This window comes from Schistocerca nitens, unplaced genomic scaffold, assembly GCF_023898315.1.
Source record: "Schistocerca nitens isolate TAMUIC-IGC-003100 unplaced genomic scaffold, iqSchNite1.1 HiC_scaffold_466, whole genome shotgun sequence".
In the NCBI taxonomy this organism is placed as follows: domain Eukaryota; kingdom Metazoa; phylum Arthropoda; class Insecta; order Orthoptera; family Acrididae; genus Schistocerca; species Schistocerca nitens.
In genome coordinates, this window is record NW_026045999.1 from 901,296 (window position 1) to 921,219 (window position 19,924).

Consider the following 19,924-nt stretch of genomic DNA (forward strand, 5'->3'; position numbering starts at 1 on the left):
AGAGAATTGCTGAGGAAATCGCGTTTGTCTGTCAAGAAATCAATGTGTGAGGCTCCCAGTGAATGCCATAGCAGAACATTGTCAAATGGTCTGTCAGCTGCCCATGTCGACTATCGATGCTGTGACGGTGAATTGGAGATGTGAAGGAATAAACCAAGCTAACCGAGGCCAGGCAAACCTCATGTACTGATGGGCAGGAATTGTCGAGAATTGTTGTCAAATGATATTTGACAAAACCCAAAGCAATTCTGATTGTACATAAAGGCTGTTAGCGGCACAAAGTTAGTGTCCAGTCCCTAACGAATGAAACAGGAACTGACATTGAGGATGGCAAAGCAAAAGCTTAAATGCTTAACTCTGTTTTCAGTTTTTCCATTACAAAGAAATATCCAGGAGAACTGCCGCGATTTAACCCTCATAACACTGAAAAGGAGGGTATAAGATGAACATCAACAAAAGCAAAAGGAGGATAATGGAATGTAGTCGAATTAAGTCGGGTGATGCTGAGGGAATTAGATTAGGAAATGAGACACTTAAAGTAGTAAAGCAGTTTTGCTATTTGGGGAGCAAAATAACTGATGATGGTCGAAGTAGAGAGGATATAAAATGTAGACTGGCAATGGCAAGGAAAGCGTTTTTGAAGAAGAGAAATTTTTTAACATCGAGTATTGATTTAAGTGTCAGGAAGCCGTTTGTGAAAGTATTTGTATGGAGTGTAGCCATGTATGGAAGTGAAACATGGACGATAAATAATTTGGACAAGAAGAGAATAGAAGCTTTCGAAATGTGGTGCTACAGAAGAATGCTGAAGATTAGATGGGTAGATCACATAACTAATGAGGAAGTATTGAACAGAACTGGGGAGAAGAGGAGTTTGTGGCACAACTTGACTAGAAGAAGGGATCGGTTGGTAGGACATGTTCTGAGGCATCAAGGGATCACCAATTTAGTACCAGAGTGCAGCGTGGATGGTAAAAATCGTAGAGGGAGACCAAGAGATGAATACACTAAGCAGATTCAGAAGGATGTAGGCTGCAGTAGGTACTGGGAGATGAAGAAGCTTCCACAGGATAGAGTAGCATGGAGAGCTGCATCAAACCAGTCTCAGGACTGAAGACCACAACAACAACAACAACAACAACACTGGAAAGATGAAGGAAATAAGTATCAGTGTCAGTGGTGTTGAGAAACAGCTGAAATCATTAAAACTGAACAAAGCTTCAGAGCCCAATGGAATCCCTTTCAGATTTTATACCGAATTTACAGCTGGGTTAGCCCCTCTTCTAAGTGTAATCTGTCACAGATGTCTCAAAAAAATTGTGCCTAGTAGTTGGAAGAAAGCACAGGTCACGCCCATCTATAAGAGGGTAGCAGAGCCTAATATCCTTGACATCGATTTGTTGTAGAATCTTAGAACATATTCTGAGCTCAAACATGATGAGGTATCTCGAACAGAATTACCTCCTCCATGCCAACCAGTATGAATTCCGAAAATAGCAATCATGTGAAACCCAGCTCATTCTTTTCTCACATGACATACTAAAATACACTAAAATACTAGGATCAAGGCAGTCAGGTTGATGCAGTATTTATTGATTCTCGAAAAACATTTGACTCATTACCACACCTGTGCTAGTTGTGAAACGTACGGTCATATGGGGTATTAATTGAATTATACGACTGGATTGAGGAATTTTTCGTAGGGAGTATGCAGCACGCTATTTTGGATGGAGAGTCGTTGTTAGATGTAGTAATAAATTCAGGTGTCCCCAGGGAAGTGTGCTAGGATCCTTGCTGTTTATGCTGCATATTAATGAGCTTGCAGCCAATATTAATAGTAACTTCAGACTTTTTGTAATTGATGCAGTCATCCATAATGAAGTACTGTCTGAAAGAAGCTGCGTAAACATTCAGTCAGATCGTGATAAGATTTCAAACGGATGCAAGGACTGACAACTTGCTTTAAATGTTTAGAAATGTAAAACTCTGCACTTCAAAACGAAAAAAAGCGTAGAATCCTAATCCAAATGAGCCACAGTTACAATCAGCCAGCTAATACAAATACCTAGGTGTAACACTTCGTTGGGATATGAGGTGGAATGATCACTCAGGTTCAGTTGCGGGTAAAGAATGGTGTAGACTTCAGTTTATTGGTAAAGTACTGGGACAGTGCAATCAGTCTACAAAGGAAGTTGCTAACAAGTTAGTCATGTGATTGGTTCTAACATACTGCTCAAGTGTGTGGGACCCATACCAGGTATGACTAACAAGATTTATTGAAAGTATACAGTCAAGGGCAGCATGAATGGTCACAGGTTTCTTTGATCTTTGAGAGAGTTTCACAGAGATGCTGAAGAAGCTGAACTGCAGACTTTGAAGATAGACAAAGTATACTGAGAAAGGCCACTAACCAAATTTCAAGAAGCGACTTTGAATGATGACTCTACAAATATATTACAACCCTTATGTATCACTCACATAGGTGTAATGAGTGTAAGATTAATACAATTACAGCACATGCAGAGGCATCCAATACTGAAATTTAAAAATTTGTATTTGGATACATGGTGTAAATATTGGAGAGGTGACAGGTAAATGCCAGATGTCAAATATCGAAGTGTCATTTGTAATTTCACTCGAGATAATACTGCATCTTTAATATGAGTATCGGAATTTTTAATAGTGTCCAATATGCAGCTCTACAACTACTCAACATTTTTTGTTGTTATTCGAAAGCGGTTCACGAATAGAAAATTTATTATGATTGCTACGTCTGTAAACAGCATCCAGCATCTCGTATAAGAACCCTAAAACTGTATTTTTGAGGACACTGTAGATGCACTGTAGCGCTGACATGCCAGTATCTACCACCTGCAGCTTCAGACAAACTAGGATTACATTCAAAATTTGTGTTCCTGATCTTTGAATGGAGCCCGATACATGATTCAAGAAATATTCTAAATTTGTTTTTGTAATTCAGAAATGATTTATAAAACTATTTTCATGTTTGAATGGTAATTTTATTAAAGGTGTATTTGTAATTTCCATTTGATTCCAGTCTGAAATCCGTTTTGGTACCATTTGCATTTTCTTTTATGTGTAATTAATTCTTGACTCAATTAGAATGCCACACTCTGTACTAATACATAATATCTGCTTGAATCATGCAGAAAACTGTATAACTATGCAGAAACTGCAACACCCAGATTAATGTGGTGTCACACAGGTGACACCACTTTCAGCCATGTCATAAAAGATAAAGTAGTTTTAACTATATGGCTCCACTTTCCTTCACTCACACTGATTAGTGTCGAAAGCAAATTGAGCAATTGCCACCATAGTTTTAATGCTAATATGCAGTATTGGTAGCTCTGATAGTAATAACTGTGTATTCGGATAATATGCAGCTTCATTGCTCCACCATATCAAAGATCTCTACAAAAAGTGTCGGTTTTAGTACTGTTTGTTGTGCTACAATCGCAGGACATTGTGTGTCTGCCAGTTCAACTGGCACCCATAAGGATTGATTTGTAAAAATTATGTACCAACTGTATAGTTGTAAATAATTTATATTATAACCTACTTAAAAGAAATATTCGTTAATTTTATGTGCATTTAGAAAAAGATCCTACATATTCTTTGAAATAAAGAGAGATAGTTGTGAAAGTTTGATCACAATAATAATGTTACCGTACTTAAGCCAATAAAAAGAAAAAATATGTGGAGCATGATTTCATTATTGGTGAGTATCAAACAACTTTGAAAACATCATGTGTGTTTTTAATCCCAACAGCATGTGTCCTGATTGTGACTATATGGTGAACATCTTTACAGGAATATAATATTAACTTTCTATATTTAGGGTTGTTGGTAATAAAACGTTTTTCCACTGCAGTTTTGAGCACATCATTGTTAATTTACATTGTATTGATTATCCCATTATAAGATGCACAGTTAAGATTTCTGTCTGAGTAAGCAAGTATTATTGGATAGTTAGCAGAAGGTGATTTGCAGTTTCACATCAGCTTACTCAGTTCTACAAATGGCGAAACTGAATATAATACTGGCAGTATATTTGGATTCTAGGGCGGACAGGTTCAATGCTCTCAATCCTTCCCACTCCAATGGCCAGTGGCGCTCGATATTCCAAATATGGTTTTTCGTAGCTCTTACATGCCCCATTCTGGAACTAGCCCTCCATGCTGCATATTATTGCCATCCATGGAAGTGTGTGTTAACGCAGTATCGAACTATGGCCATAATGTTGAGAGAAAAGTTGTAATTACCACATTCAAGTAAGTAAATGCGAAATGGCTAGTTCTTCATATACAATTCGTTCTGAGGCAGAAAATGGAGATTTTTTACAGAAATCTCTAAGTGAAAACTAGAACAGCAATGGTTTCCATGCCAATGGTCTTTATAATGACAGTGACTCATTTGTAAACTGTTCGATTAAAATGATAATGGGGACAGTCCACACTGAAGAGTTTGTAAACTGTTCGATTAAAATGATAATGGGGTCAGTCCACCCTGAAGAGTTTCGAAATATATCACACAATGAAAAGTTTTGTGTTGTAATGCCTATGTAAATATGCATGCATGAAGGTGCACTTCTTGTTTTAATGTATACCCTAACTGTTGGTGAGTGACAAAGAGGCTTATGCAGTTCCCTGTGGCGCACTCGCTAGCAGGTGGTGGCGATTTAAATATGAGTGTACACAGATTCCCTGTGTCTCCATTACAGAATAAAAAGAGTTAGACACTGACCTAGTGGATTTGAGGAAGGAAGTAAAGAGGTTTCTCGTGTCAGTATAACTTGAGATTAAATATAGCCTTTAAAAAAGGAACTGAACGATATTAGAGAGATCAAGTGTAGTTCTTAACAACGCAAGTGAATTGTATTAGACTGTCTTTAAGTGCACTAGCACGAAGGATAATTCCAAATTTGTTATAGAGTAACTTTAATATCTGGTCTTATTTAACTGATGTGGGATGCAGGAGTGACTTGCAACCAAAGTGACACCACAGCAATTGTCATAACAGAAACTGTATGCAGTTTCGTCTATAGGTAAATATTATTATTGTTGGACTCATTCAATTGTGCTTCAGAAAGTGATTAATAGCATTCGAAATGCAATTATTTCATGTAAACCTTTTGTTAATAATTGTTACAAGTGGTGTACACATTTATATTGAAAAGTCACATGGAACTGCGATCCTCAAGAAAAAATGAGAAGAAAAATGAAGCTTAAATGTAGTCTTTAATAGAGTGCTAACATTGACAGAACACATTAAAATGTTGAAAGAAAATAATTGTGTTAAGGAAATGACCAAAGTGCATTAGACTAATATTTAACTGTTCCTTTTCACATTTTTACTACAGATTAGATTAGAAATAGAGTCCAAAAAGGAATCCAAAAGCTAAAGTCACACTCAGTTTGTGCTTTGTTCCTCTCTGACTCGGTGGGTTTTGTTAACTTGAGCGTCTACTGTAAGCTTTATACTGCCAAAAGAAAGTCTATGAGAAAAGTTCATTAATCACTTTTCGTTCTAATTTGCTAATGTCAATTAAAAAGACTCCACTTTCAAAAATTTCCTTATGCTTGACAGGTAATACATCCAGTTATCGATTTCTACGTAAATACACATCAAGCAAGTGTACACAATTTTTATTTTTTTTTGTTTGTTCACCAAATTTGTTTTCCGATGGCACCTTTGCGATATTTCACTCCATATTTCCAGCAACCTGCTCGTTATATATCTGTTCCCTAAACTTAAACTGGCACATAACTTCTCTGAAGTTTCTTGTAATGAGAAATGAGAATCAGCGATCTCTATGTACTTTAAAGAAACAGTCTATAGGCAAGATTGCAATCTAAACTGTTTTTTATTGACCGGTTTCGACAGCTAAGATTTTCAGCTTCAGATCTTTAAAAATTTGTTCGGTTCAACATCATGTTCCATTGTGTATTCATCACTCATGTGATATTAACATTTGAGGGGAGATCGGATTGCACATTCCACACATGTTTATCAAAAAGGTCATTACAAGTAGATTTGTCACAAGTAAAAACATAACACAGCTAAAATGCACCTTGGGGAACTTGTCATATCTACACAGTACTCTTTTAATGCTTGTCAGTTGTCAAAATAACGTATAGTAAAAGTACACATTTATGCCACTTGGAACCTTTTGACTCGAAATTCATAGTTCTGTGTAGCATCTATGGCTTGTGGTAAACATGTAGCAACTAGTTCATTTGGTCGCTGCCACATGCCACGCAGGGCAATACGTCTTTCTCCACAAACGCACAATGGAAAAACGAAAGAATAAAAATGTGTTGGCCTCTTCATATTAGCTCGAGCTGCTCAAAATAATTAACAGTACCCTAAGGTTGTCTAGTTCTCGAGTATACCATTTACTAGCGTCATGCTACTCATGACTAATACTCGTGTGAAATTTTTCAGTGTCAGATATACACATCAATGCTATTTATTTACTATCATATAGGAATACAGAGAAATTTTTATCACTGTGCAGCATACAAGCCCAATCCATTTCTTTTAATTGGTTTCTCACGTTTTTTATGTCAGTCTGCGGAAGAGTTCAGTGCATTTCTCATCTTCTGAAGAACTGGAAACTGAATTACCTATTTTATGCGATAATGTTATATTTCTAGTGCTTCTAGATCTGTTCAAGAAAGTTTCTCTGTATATTACAATTACATTGTCAGCGACCATATTAGTCCTTGCTTTCAACTCTTCCAAACTAAGTGGCAATTGAAGCAGGAACTCAGTGATCTTTGACTTAACCCCATAAGAAGAAATCATATGAAGTTAAGACAGGTGACCGTGGGGGCCCTGGAGAAGAGGGTCACGATGGGACGCATATGCAGTTCAACGCTGAGGCAGTTCGGCATCGAGATAATCGTAAATGTCTGAAAAAAAGTAAGGTGGAGCATTACCTTGTTGCAAAATGAAGTCTTCACTTGTTTGCTGTTCTTGTTGCATAAGTCATGGCTGCAGTGTGTGTAGGTACACGAAACCAGTCTCAGTTTTCTCCAGAAAGAAAACTAGTCTGTAAACCTTTGAAGACGACAAGGCACAAAAGATGTTAATGCTGAGTGAACCCCGAATTTGTTCTATAATCTCGTGTGGATGGTCTGTGCCCCAAACACGCAATATGATGATTCACCTTTCGAGACACACGAAACGTAGCTTCGTCACTGAAAACCAACACTGTCAAAAACTGTCTTCCACTAGTAGTCGCTTGAAGTCGTTGCTTGTGGCTGGTATGGTTTTAAGCCCATATTACATGATGTAAATAAGATGTAGTCGTAGGCCTATGAAGAAGAGCCACAAGCATACATGTTTGGAACCGCACTTTGGTTAACGTCACATGATTACATGATGGAGGCAGAATATTGCTGGTGTAAATCCATGCATTCACACTGCGCTAATCTTGAAGTAGGCTGCCTGACTTCTTGTAAAGGTGTTCATGAAAATTGAAAATATCTGAGAACTCAAAGTTTCTATTTATTAATTAATTGTTATTATTATTTATTAAGTAATTGTTGTTCTCTTATGCAGCTATCATGGAACTATATTATTTCTGTTCTGAATTATGGGCTCAACCGTTTGTTTTAAGTTATGACATATGGCATCACAAGAATATGTTTATATGAACTGCGCTGTTGCAGCATTATGGACATGGAGGATGCAGTTGTTTTTGGAGCAACTGTACAGGCAGTGTTTGTCACTCTTAGGATTAGGGCAGTATAATGATGAGCACAAGCCAGATATTGTTGGGTTCAAACTAGGCTGTGAAAAAGGGAGGAAGGTGATGGCATGTATTCCCTATTGATGAAGAAACTGATGCAGATCTGCAGGTATTCTGGAACTTTGTGAGAATGGGGTGGCTTATTTCGACAAGCAACTGTCGATGATACAGGAAGGAATTCACCCAAGTGGTACAGTAACGTTAGAGACACTTTCATCTAGTCAGAAGTAAGACTTAAACCATTTGTTTACTCATTTTGTAATCGAGCACTCTCACCTACTATTGCCAGTTTTTCCTTCCTGGAATGTTGAAAGATAGCAAAAGATAAAATCAAATCAAACGTGACCTCTAGTCAATTGTGGCATTACATATAGAAATCGAAAATACAGGTATAATTTTACATGCACAATTACTCAGAACTAAACGTTTGCTGACGTACTTTATTATCATACAGTTGGTTGTGATGACCATACAGACACCTTTCCTCACAAAATGCATGAATTAGGCCGCTTAATGCTTGTCTATTCCATTCCATTTGTAGGATACGAAACAATAAGTACAAAGAATGTTTTCCGGTAACAGTTTGTGTAGAGAAATATTGTTGGCAAAAAGATCACTTTTGTTTCATTATTACATTTATGAAAACTTAATCGCTGTAAAACATGGAAAATTTACAATACAGAAACCTGAAGTTTAAGTGCGTTTAAAATAAGTTGCGACTCTTGATAGTTCAGTATGCAGCGAGTGGAGGGAAGTGCAGTTCGCCAGTGTGTGCTGGGCGGGTGAGCAGGTGACTGCAGTGTAACGCCAGTAAAGGCCCACTCGGTGCAGAACCAGTCAGGCTCGCTTAACTGCATGAGCAGCAAGCCATGCAAGCCGGCCAGTCTGCGAACTTTCTGAAATGATTTCAAAGAAACTACTCAGTAATAAAAACTCATTCTCGAGCATCTTATGGTTTAATTCGCCAGCTTTATGATGAACAGCCCATCATTTCGTTAATGGTCATGTTTATTGTGATATTTCGATAGTAGGTAAACTATGCAAGAAATTCTTATTTTGCAGTGAAAAATAGGTACCGCTATGAATCTGTGTTTGGTTCATGTTAGATTAGATGTTGATGCATATTAAATGTAGATAATATATTGAATCATTCTTTAAACTTGGAACGATATCACTGTCTGTTTCCAATCTCAAGAACGTAGAATGTATGTAAAGTGCTCCATCAAGAACTCGAGCGTTAGTGAAAAAACTGGAATGAAATACTCAAAATTTCCTCGTATGTCATAAACGGTTTGAGATATCGAATCAAGATTTTTGGCATATGATTAATATGTGAAACTTCCATTTCTATCTCGATATTCAAGCGACTCCAGATTTTTCAGTGAAATAATGTAATTATTGAGAACCATCGATAACCTGTAAAACGAGAACTGCTGTAGTTTTTGTAACAATACAAGTAAAGAAGTTACAAGTTTCTTTCAGTACTGAGACTTGGGTGATCCACAAACTATTTCATTATTCTGCCGCAATTTCAACTGTATTAGTCCAGTAATGGGGTGATTTTGTTTGCAAAAGCTGCGGTAGAAGATTTAATTTTTTCACATTGCTCAGGTAGTTGAGAGCACGTAGAATCCAAGTTTTTGACCTGCAAAACTCTCATGACAACTTTTTGTGGCCAAAACATCACAAAATACTGTGTCTGCTATTTCTCTCAGTTCCATCCGTTCTGCCGCCAGATGGCTGTCATGCTAGACACATGCTGTCACTGACGGATCATCTTCTAATGCTCCTTTACATGCAGACTTTTGTGTAGGATATACCAGAGAGCTGACTGGGGATTTACAGTTATTTGCTCAGATGAATCGTCGATTTCTTCAGACAAATGGTTCTCTCACACATATACTCTGCCTTCTCTGCCTACGGTCCCTTCCAGCCAGTTTTCTTCATTGCATATAATCAGTTATAATGAACATGTGACAATTTATATAGTCGTACATGTAGTGCTGCTAAACTACGTGATCTTACTACTGCAGCGGGTTGGGGTTTTGTGACACTAGATATTAAGCGTTAGCGACAGAGAGAGCAAAGGTCATTGTTTTATCAGAGATGGCGCGACGGAAAGCGACACTTTGTGGGCAGTGGATGAGCTCTTTCCTTGGCTCAGTGGGTGAGATGTGAGTGAAACATTGGTGGTTCCACTATCAGTCATTTATTGAGACATAATACCCTTGAAAGAAAGAGAGTAATACATTGTGTTCTGACTCGCTCAATTCCTCGTGGCAGCAGAACGGTGCTGGGTCGTAGCATGCAGATTCGAGTGACCAATGACACGGTGACGGCTCGTGCTGCAGCGGAGCGCCAGGTGGCGTATTCCTACCTCAGTATCACGTCAGTGACACTCTGTGGCGGCGGCTAGCTCTTCTCCTTGAGAATCAGCTACCACGTGGTGTGGCATGCTCCATCCCAGAATCGAAACAGTGACCATTAGGGACAGCATCTTCTGGCAGAGATCATCAGCCTCGAGGTTTAGAGGTGACCCATTTCGTGGGCCATAGTCCCTGCGCCCTCACCTCGGTAAGTACCATGCGAACTTCTTTCTGGTAATATCTCGGATGGCATCTTCTACGTTGACCTATTGGTGCGGTACCAACATGTTCCTCTGTCGAGCATTGTAGCCACTAAGCCACTGCAGTGAAGTATGGCGTCCGCTGACTAATCATCAATTCATGTGTCCAGGTGATGTTTCTTCATATCTTCTCTCTCCCCTCAAACAATCCCCTCATGCCCATTTGTCGGAGGTATTTGTTTGTTGTTTTTGTCAGTGTCGCAAAGTTTCTGGGTCGGTAACTGACTGTTTGGTCGTTGATCTATGCTGCTCTCGTTGGGCAGTAGCGTGACCAATGTCGACACACATGCTGGCTTTCTTTGTTTTACCTCTATGCTGATGTGGTCGGGCCTTGCCCTGTCGTCCACCTCCTCTTCGCCAGACATGTCATGCACATGACTTCACTACATTGGAAGTTCCTTGAGGATTGACCACTGTTGTGAGAACTGTGCAGGTTGTTATTCTTCTTGGAAGCATTATCCATCTGCTCAGTTATTGATCTGTCAAAGTGCTGACTGCTGCTGCGCAAACTCTACTGGTCACCGGACTCCATATTCGACTGCGACTGCTTCTGGATATTGTGGCCTAATGTGTCAAAGTCTCTAAAATCTTCACGCAACCTATAATAAGTCTTAACGTATTTTTCTGCCGGATCTCTGTTTTGAACAACCATAAATAATAAAAAATAGATAATTATTACAACCAACATTAAATCACACATGGTTATTATACACCTTACATTCCTCCCCAGCCCGAAAAAATTTCCTCCAATTTTCTCCTATGTTCATCTACAAATGACTAACAAACAACAAACAAAATTAAAGTGGAAACATTAGTCCGTCACGAAAATTATATAATACATTCATTCCGTAATAGCTTGAAATACAACAGTATTAAGAAATCTTTGAAAAGTAATGTTAGAAATATGGTAGAATGACGATCAGTAACAATACAATGAAGTAGCAAACAACAATTATCTCTACATACATTTTAGCAAAAAAAATGGCTCTGAGCACTATGGGACTCAACTGCTGAGGTCATTAGTCCCCTAGAACTTAGAACTAGTTAAACCTAACTAACCTAAGGACATCACAAACATCCATGCCCGAGGCAGGATTCGAACCTGCGACCGTAGCGGTCTTGCGGTTCCAGACTGCAGCGCCTTTAACCGCACGGCCACTTCGGCCGGCACATTTTAGCAGTACAGTGTATGCCCTGGATTTTTGTAGCCATTCAAGTGGAATTTGATGTAGTGACAAGTTATTGTTTTTCAGAAACAACAGGACAAAAATACATATCGAGACTAAAGAAATTAAATACTCTTTACCTATCATGCGTCTTAGTGTATCCAACACGCTACATGTTACCTGATCATTCTATATTACTGGCTTCTTTGCCCTCATGGACACCTTATTCCGCACCCCCTGCTGTGATGGAATCTGCAGCAAATCATCTATCGCTCCACTCAGGGGTTTGACTTGTGTGGTATGAATAATAGATGTCTTTGTTGGAAGCTGCATCTTCACATTTACCAGTTTATGAGCTCTATCACTTTATATAGACAATGATAGTTAAAAACGTCTTTGTTCTGGTGTGTAAGGGTGTGTCACTAAAATCCACTGCCGCATTCAATATAGCAGCAATTTGCCAGTAAGTTTCCCCATCCATTCTTGATGTTCGAGTGCCTTTCTTTTCGTTCATTTGGTCTTCTGCCAAACCTCTCTTAACTGTTTCACGACCTTGTTCACCGATTCCTCATGAGAACCTACTTTAGGTTTCATATCTTCAAAAGGAGATCGCATCTTCCTATCACATACTGCCTCGAGTGGTAAAAGACCTGTACTGTGTGTACTTCAGAATTTTACGCAGAGAAGACGTTTTGAAGACACATTATTTACATAATGACACAAAATTTTGAAAACTTGTACTTCAGAATTTTACGCAGAGAAGACGTTTTGCAGACACATTATTTACATAATGACACAAAATTTTGAAAACTATGTGGTGAACTCTCTCAGTCTGTCAATTTGTTGTGGATGAAAAGAGCTCATGCATAGTTTTCCGATGTTAATCTGGCAAAACAGATCCTTCAACAGATCTGACACAAAATTTGTACACTGATCTGCAATTATAGCATAGGGAATGCCAAATGTTTATATCCAGTTTGTAACTATCCGATTCATAATGTGCTTTCTCACTAGTCCGGAATTACTACCATTACTACAAACTGTGAAAACTGGCTAGCATTCTCAGAATATATTTATTTCCTACTGCTGTCACTACTTCTCAGTACGTATGCTCATTGGTGTCATTCGTCATTTCCAACAAGTCTCTTTTCACACAAAATAGTGCAAAACATGATTATAGTACCAGAACCAAAAACATTCTGTATGACTATAAAAGCTTATCATTAGTATAAAAAGGAGTCAAATACATGGGTACTCATAAATTCAATAACTTCTGAGAGAATATCAAAGGTCTTGTAAGTGATAAAGATAGGTTTCAGAGTGAATTAAAGAACTTCATGTTTGCCAACCCCTTCTACTCCATCGATGAATATCTTCACAAGGGTTATATCTCATAACTCTGTGTGCATTAGAATTGTACACTATCCATGTATGTGAATAAAAAAATATCTAAAAACAACTTTGACTCTTTCCACATCCCAGAGACTCCTCTCCTAGGGATCCATGGAAAACGATAAATTTAATGTAATGTAAAAAAACAAAGAGCTGCTCTTTGTGCACGTAGCACACTGTCTTTCACATAGTGTTCAACATCTTGTTTTCTGGTGGGAAACCGAAAATTGTTAGTTTCACGCCTGTCTGGTGTCATATGTCCACCACAATCGTCGTGTTAGTGTGGCTGCCATAATACTTTATTTCTAAATGATGCAGGAACCACCATGTGTGGTCTGCATTTCATACTTCTTATGCATAACAAGCCTTCAGGCGCCTCAAACTATGGTTTGACAGTCTACATCAGCTACGTTTGCCTTCTACCACTGTAACAGACATTCATTTAGTGCTTGCTGAGCTCCAATCTTCATGCTCGATGTGTCTGCATTTGTGTGCTTTTTCTCATGTATATGCACCACTTTATGAGTGAATCCACTTGGCTTCATCACCCATTGTGTCTGCACACTGGAAGGGTCTTTCACTCTCAACAATGACTTAAGGCAAGTATGATCCATAACTATCTTAAACATTTGTCAATATAAATAACCCTGAAAGTAGATACTACCGAAGATAACAGTTAGCATTTCTTTCTCTGTAGTGGAATAGTTGCATTCGCATTGTTCTACTCCCTTGACACATAAGCCACTGGAAGTTCCTGTTATCCACAATGTGACTCAAAACACAACCAACTGCTGTATTGATCACATCACGTGATAAGACAAATTCTTGCTCAAAGTCAAGAAATATCGACACAGGACTAATATCAATGCACGTTTTAATTTCTCAAATGCAGCTTGACACTCTGCTGACCATTCGAATTTGACTCCTTTCTTTCTCAATAAACGGTTAAAGGGCTTGGAAGTTTCTGCAAAATTTGTAAAAAATGTCTATAATAATTGCAGAGATCTAAGAATGACTGTACTTGTTTCATAGTTTGCAGTGCCAGAAAGTCTCGAATTCCTTATATTAGCTGTGGATCAGGTTTTTCTCCTTCCTGATTAATTAAATAGCTGAGATAGTTTACTTTTTAAGTCTAGTGAAATGGCACAAAGAGCAATCAGTGCCAGGGGTGCTACCTGCAATCTTTTAAAAACTTTTTGTAGCTGTCTCGTGTTCCTCCATATCCTTCGAAAATACAATTAAGTCTTGAAGGGAGCCCACACTTCTTTTTAGGTTTCAGTTCCTGAAACACTGCATCCAAGAGTCTATGGAATTTAGCCAGCGCGTTCTTGAGGTCAAATGGCATCCTGTTTTTCATCATTCTTCTGACTGGTTTGATGCAGCCAGCCATGGCATTCTATGATACTGGCAATTTTTCCATGAAAAGGCAGTTTTTGGCCAATATTTTGGAACTACTTTAGGTTGGCGGCAGCCACTCTTCAAAGCCATGGTTGAGAAGTGTCTACATTGATCCAAATTGTCGAATGTTTACTTATTTTATGGATGGCATATGCATCAGGGACAGTCCTTCCATTTAGGAAGTCACATTCACAACAGAATCTATAGTTCTTGGTACCATCTGATGATATTTGAGGGTGACGACAATGCTAACACCTCAGGGATATCATAGTGTACAATGATTACATCAACTAATTGCTGGTTTGAGATGCTGTGTGACTTCCTATACTCTGAAATATTCAATCGTGCTGGTATCCTATGTTGCGTTATAGGCATCGTTAGTAATAGACACATCACACTGAACAAATCAGTGAGCGTTAATTAGGTCTTCCCTATCTTTCTAGTGCAAGTATTTAAATCTCTCGTGTAGTGCAGAACTGTTAACCTTATGCTTGTGGCTATAGGTGTCACTTGCCCTCTCAGAGTTATTTTATTTTAAGATACTCAAACTGACAACCGTTAGGCCTCTGGTAGACTAACCTCAGCTATGACAAAAATCATCCATTCTTACAGTAGCCATAAATTAAAAAAGGGTATGGGCCGATTTTAATGTTAACCTAGTCTAGCACGACTGAGCACCATTTTAGATATTTTGTTTTTATTTTTCTTATATTTTTATGTATTTTATACATATTTTTTATATTTCTATTGGTTTAATAAATTTTGCTATCAAGGACTAGGACTTCAGTTGGGTTCTGTTATCTTGTTGTGGCTGTAACCAGGTAGTTTAGTTTCCTTATCTGTAAGCAGTTTTAAGTGTATCTTACTTCTCATAAGTGTAATCGTTAACATTTTCTGTCTCTTGTAGAGGATTGTTATTTAACAGTGACATACCTTTTGTTATCGTGATTTCCAAGGTCCAGTCTACGTATCCTTTTAATTTTGGTTTCTACTGCTAGATGTCACGATCTTCAAGGTGCAATGGGATGGCGTGTGCTAGCCTTCACAGTATTTAGTGCGTGGCTAGTGCTGTAACATGTAGTTTCATTTGACACTTGCCAACATATTTTAGTGTGTTGACGAGTTCCAAGGATTGTCTCTCATTTAATTCTTTATTTCTTCCACGGATTTTGATGTTGGCTGGTTTCTCCTCTCTTATACTCTACCAACACTGCGATCTGTGTTTTAATTCACATTATCTTCATTCTGCAATGTTTTGTGCTCACAGGTTTCATCCTATCACATGAAGATTGACATGTGCTGTCCAGTTTCCTCTTTTGACTGTGTCTGGAGTGTATCACTGAACTTGCATGGTTTGGATCAGATGCCCATCTGCTGTTTCATCAAAGGTTTTACTCAGGAGTGACATGTTTTTATGCGCACTTCCATCTTGCAATTCATGGCATACGAGCTACTTGTTTTGTGAGTACATCGCTTTACTGTGCACTTTGTTGGGTCAGTTATGTTAGCTACTAGCGCTTTCACTTGTGTACTTTCATTCTATATGCAGATATACCCTTAAGGTATGAAACTGGTTATCATATAATGAAAATAAAATAAACAGCTATTGCTGATTTGACTTTCACTCAGTTTAGTATAGACTATTTGTCCATTTCTAATTTTAAATTATTTGATTGTCCTTCAAAATATGTTTAAGTTTTTTGCCTGTTGTTGCCCGACCTATAAGATTATTTGTAGTACACTGCCTAACATGGCTAAAAGAGCATTTTATAAGTTTTAAGTCTTGGAAAAGCTATGCTCAGAATTTTCATGAATATTTAGTTCAATAAGACTTGCCTCACTAAAAGTCTTTCCTAAGTACATAAGAAGTATTGCTGATTTTAGAGATTTTTTGCCCCCAAAGCAAGCAGATGTATTATGATGTTCTGCTTACAGGAGGAAGTTTGTAGTTAGTTTGAGAAGAAGGCCAGTGTTAACAAAGCCTTATACATGGCTCATTTCGATTTAACTGGTTATGTATGTCCATTGGTCTTTGATTCAGTAAACGAACATACAAATGAGTGTATCAATAAGTTGAGGCAATGTTTGCATCATAATCATGCTAAAAGAGTAGGTTACCTATCATCAGACCCTGTCAGACATCGGATTCCCCCACCTCCCAGCCCTGCTTTTCAGTTTTCTCTGAGGAGAGTTAATTTGACTTGGTATCTTCTAGTTAAAAATCTAACTAGTAGTACTTGTCAGCCACCGTCTCAACAACATTTGGATTTCTCTGTTGCTCATTCTAATTTGCGTTAAATAGTGTTTTGCTTACCACTGATAGCATAATGAGGCGATCATCGATATTGGTAAAGTCACCAAACGCCAAGGTAGCCAAAATTCGAGACTGGGTACTAAATCACTACTGACTGGTGATAATGTAGTGCTTCAGAATATCAGTAAGAAACTTGATGATTTGGATTCTGTTATTCTCAGCTCTCATAAGAGGAAGGCTGTTGTTGTTACCAAGGGAAGGCAATAAGGGGCTATAGTCCATGATTTCTTCCATCACCAAAACATTAAGTGCTGTAGATACGATCTGACAGCGAAATATGTCGCACATCTAAAGAAACATCTGAAATCTACATCTATTTTTCCAAGTCCCTATCAATGAAAGTTGTTGACGACTATGAAACTTGATGCACCGTGGATCAGGGCTATTATAAAAGTCCATAAGGATAACTTCCTGGAACGCCCCAATTTGAACACTAGGAATAGTGTAGGATACGACTCAGAGAAGTTGACTGTGAAGTATTTTAAAAAATATTATGTTCACCATTCTGATTTATCGTTATGTAATAGTATCCATGTGGTTTCTGTGCTTTTAGGTTTGAAGGTTCCAGGAATCATCTAACATGGATATCTAAGAGTGGCTACGTGTAGAGATGTGAGCCAGAACGACGTCGTAGACATTCTCGCCTACAGTAAAAAGTACCCTCTGCTGAAAACTTCATAGTGTTTCGAAGACTATACTTGTACAGGTTGGAACTAGGACTAGACACATAAGCGGCAGGAAAGGGGTCATGGTTGGACATTAATCGTATGTACAATTGAATACTCCCATGGATTGTGTGTCTTTCAATTCGCTTGCCCCCACGGATTTTGACGATGATAGATTTCTCCTCTTTCATAGTATACGGACACTGTGAGCTGTGTTTTAATTTACATTACGTTTCTTCTGCAACGTTTTGTGCTCATACGTTTCATCCTATCATATGAAGATTGTCTTGTGCTGCCCAGGTTCCTTTTTTTTAATGTGTTTTCGAGTGTATTACCGATCTTGCATGGTTTGGATTGGATGCCCAGTTTTTTACCAGAAAGTGATATGTTTTTACGCACACTTGTACCCTGGAATTTGTGGCACATGAACTATTAGTTTTGTGAGTACATCGCTTTACTGTGTACTTTGTTCAGTAGGTTATGTTGGCTATTAGCGCTTTTGCTTGTGTAGTTTCATTCTATATGCACATACGACCTGAAGGACTTTCGGTCAGTTTAATATAGACTACGTCACTATCTCTGATTCTAAATTGTCCTTCACACTGTATACGAAAACTGTTTGTTTAACCATCTCAGAGCTATTACAGAGGATGATAGAATTCAGAAGTTCTTGAAGGTGAGTAAATCCTAATAGTTCGGAAATCTTTAAGCATTTGTTGAAACAATAGGAGTTTGCACTTTGATATTTTCCTTTAGTTTTAAAACCGAATTCAAAGAATCAGCACATGATATTTCACAAATAAACATTCAATTTGGTACAACATAGATATGTTAATTTCAGGTCCTATAACAGGTACAAGGTAACAACATTAAGTGACGCTATAGTGGAGCTAAGCAGATGAACCATGAATTTATTTACATCTGCTGATACAGTCTAGCGACATATGAACAAAGACTGGGCGATGCTAATGAGCTGTAATACAGTGAGATGAGTTTACTGACCGAATGAATGATGAAACTACTAACCTATATGTGTACACCACACCACTGAAAAGGACGTTTAATATAGACTATGTCACTATCTCGGATTTTAAGAGTTCCGCCTCGGAAATGTCTTTCTAGGGTATGGAAAAGTCAATCTCCCAGTTTTCCACGTCACTTGGAATGCACATATTCATAAACCTCAAGTGGATATTTATGGAATAAAGCACTTGCACAAGGAAACGTATTCGACAAAATTCAAATAATGGCTTACCACTCTTAGGCGCTCACTTAAATGAGCAATTTGTGTTAGATTTCTGTTGAAGAAGTCTTCATATGTACTGTGTGGCAGCTCACGAGTACTTTTCAGTAGAAGTAGGAAGACATCATCATTCAAACTACAACCAACCTTTGCGATCTAATGGAGGAACACTTATTCAGTAATTATTCTACAGCTGTCTCCACTTCATTCATTTTATAATCACTACTGCAAATAAGCATCTCATTTGAGCATGAAGGTCTCTATAGTGCACTGTCATTAAATTCAGGTAATCTGTAAACCGTGACAGTGTTGTGGGCCGTAAATAAAGGTATATCTCAGTTTTCCATTGTCTCAGATGAGTTGTAAAAGTGCGCTGGTGCCTTGAATATAATTTTGAGCTCAGAGGTGTAATAGCAGAGTGAAACCCCAAATATCTCGATCAAAAACCCCAGAAATTGTACAATTGGAGAAAATATAGACCTCCCCAGTACATCAACTGACTTTAACTGCTTAGCGAAAAGAATAGTTGTATCCTGGTCACTATTTCCGAAGTCGAAAATCGAGTTGAAGAAAAGGAGAATGACGATTTCCTGACCCCAAACGAAAATGTTATTTACTGATTGCTTCATGGGGTTAAATGACAGTAGCAATGAAAATTCTGTCTGAAGCATGATCTTTGCAATATCATCAAAAAAGCCATCAAATGCATCAGATCAGCATCCACTGGATACCATGGTATCACGCACCAAATGACTATCCACTACTACCCACTACATATCTTCAACCACTCCTTAACCACATGTGTTTCCCCTAAGGTGTGGTAACAGGGACTAGAAAAACCACAACTTATTAAGCTTCACACAACATGTGCACACGTTGGGGTGGTCTGGTGCGAGGCTCCATGTTCAACAACACACAATGAACGGAGTGCTCCAAAACACTTGTGCGTGGACCTGCGTCTTGCTCTTACGGCAAAATTATCCCAATTTGCAGGGCACACTAGCCTCTGAACCGTACATGCTGTGAAGAAAGTGGACGTCCAACCATTTAGCGTCTAGTGGTGTTTCACTGTTCTTCTACTTCTTTCCATAGATGTTGACAACAGTAGCACGTGTACATTTGACCTGCTTGGGCCTTTTCGAGATACTCGTTTACAGACTCTGTGTAATAGGCATCTGCTCTTTGTCAAATCTCTACGGATTTCCCCATTTGCAGTCCATATCTTCGCTAGGGTGATCCCCCGTCCGTGTCTGCTCCGCTTACATACTTTTGCTACCTCGTCACGTGCTCACAACGCCACCAGGCGGCGTCCAACGTCGCTGTGAGCAGTGGGCATAATG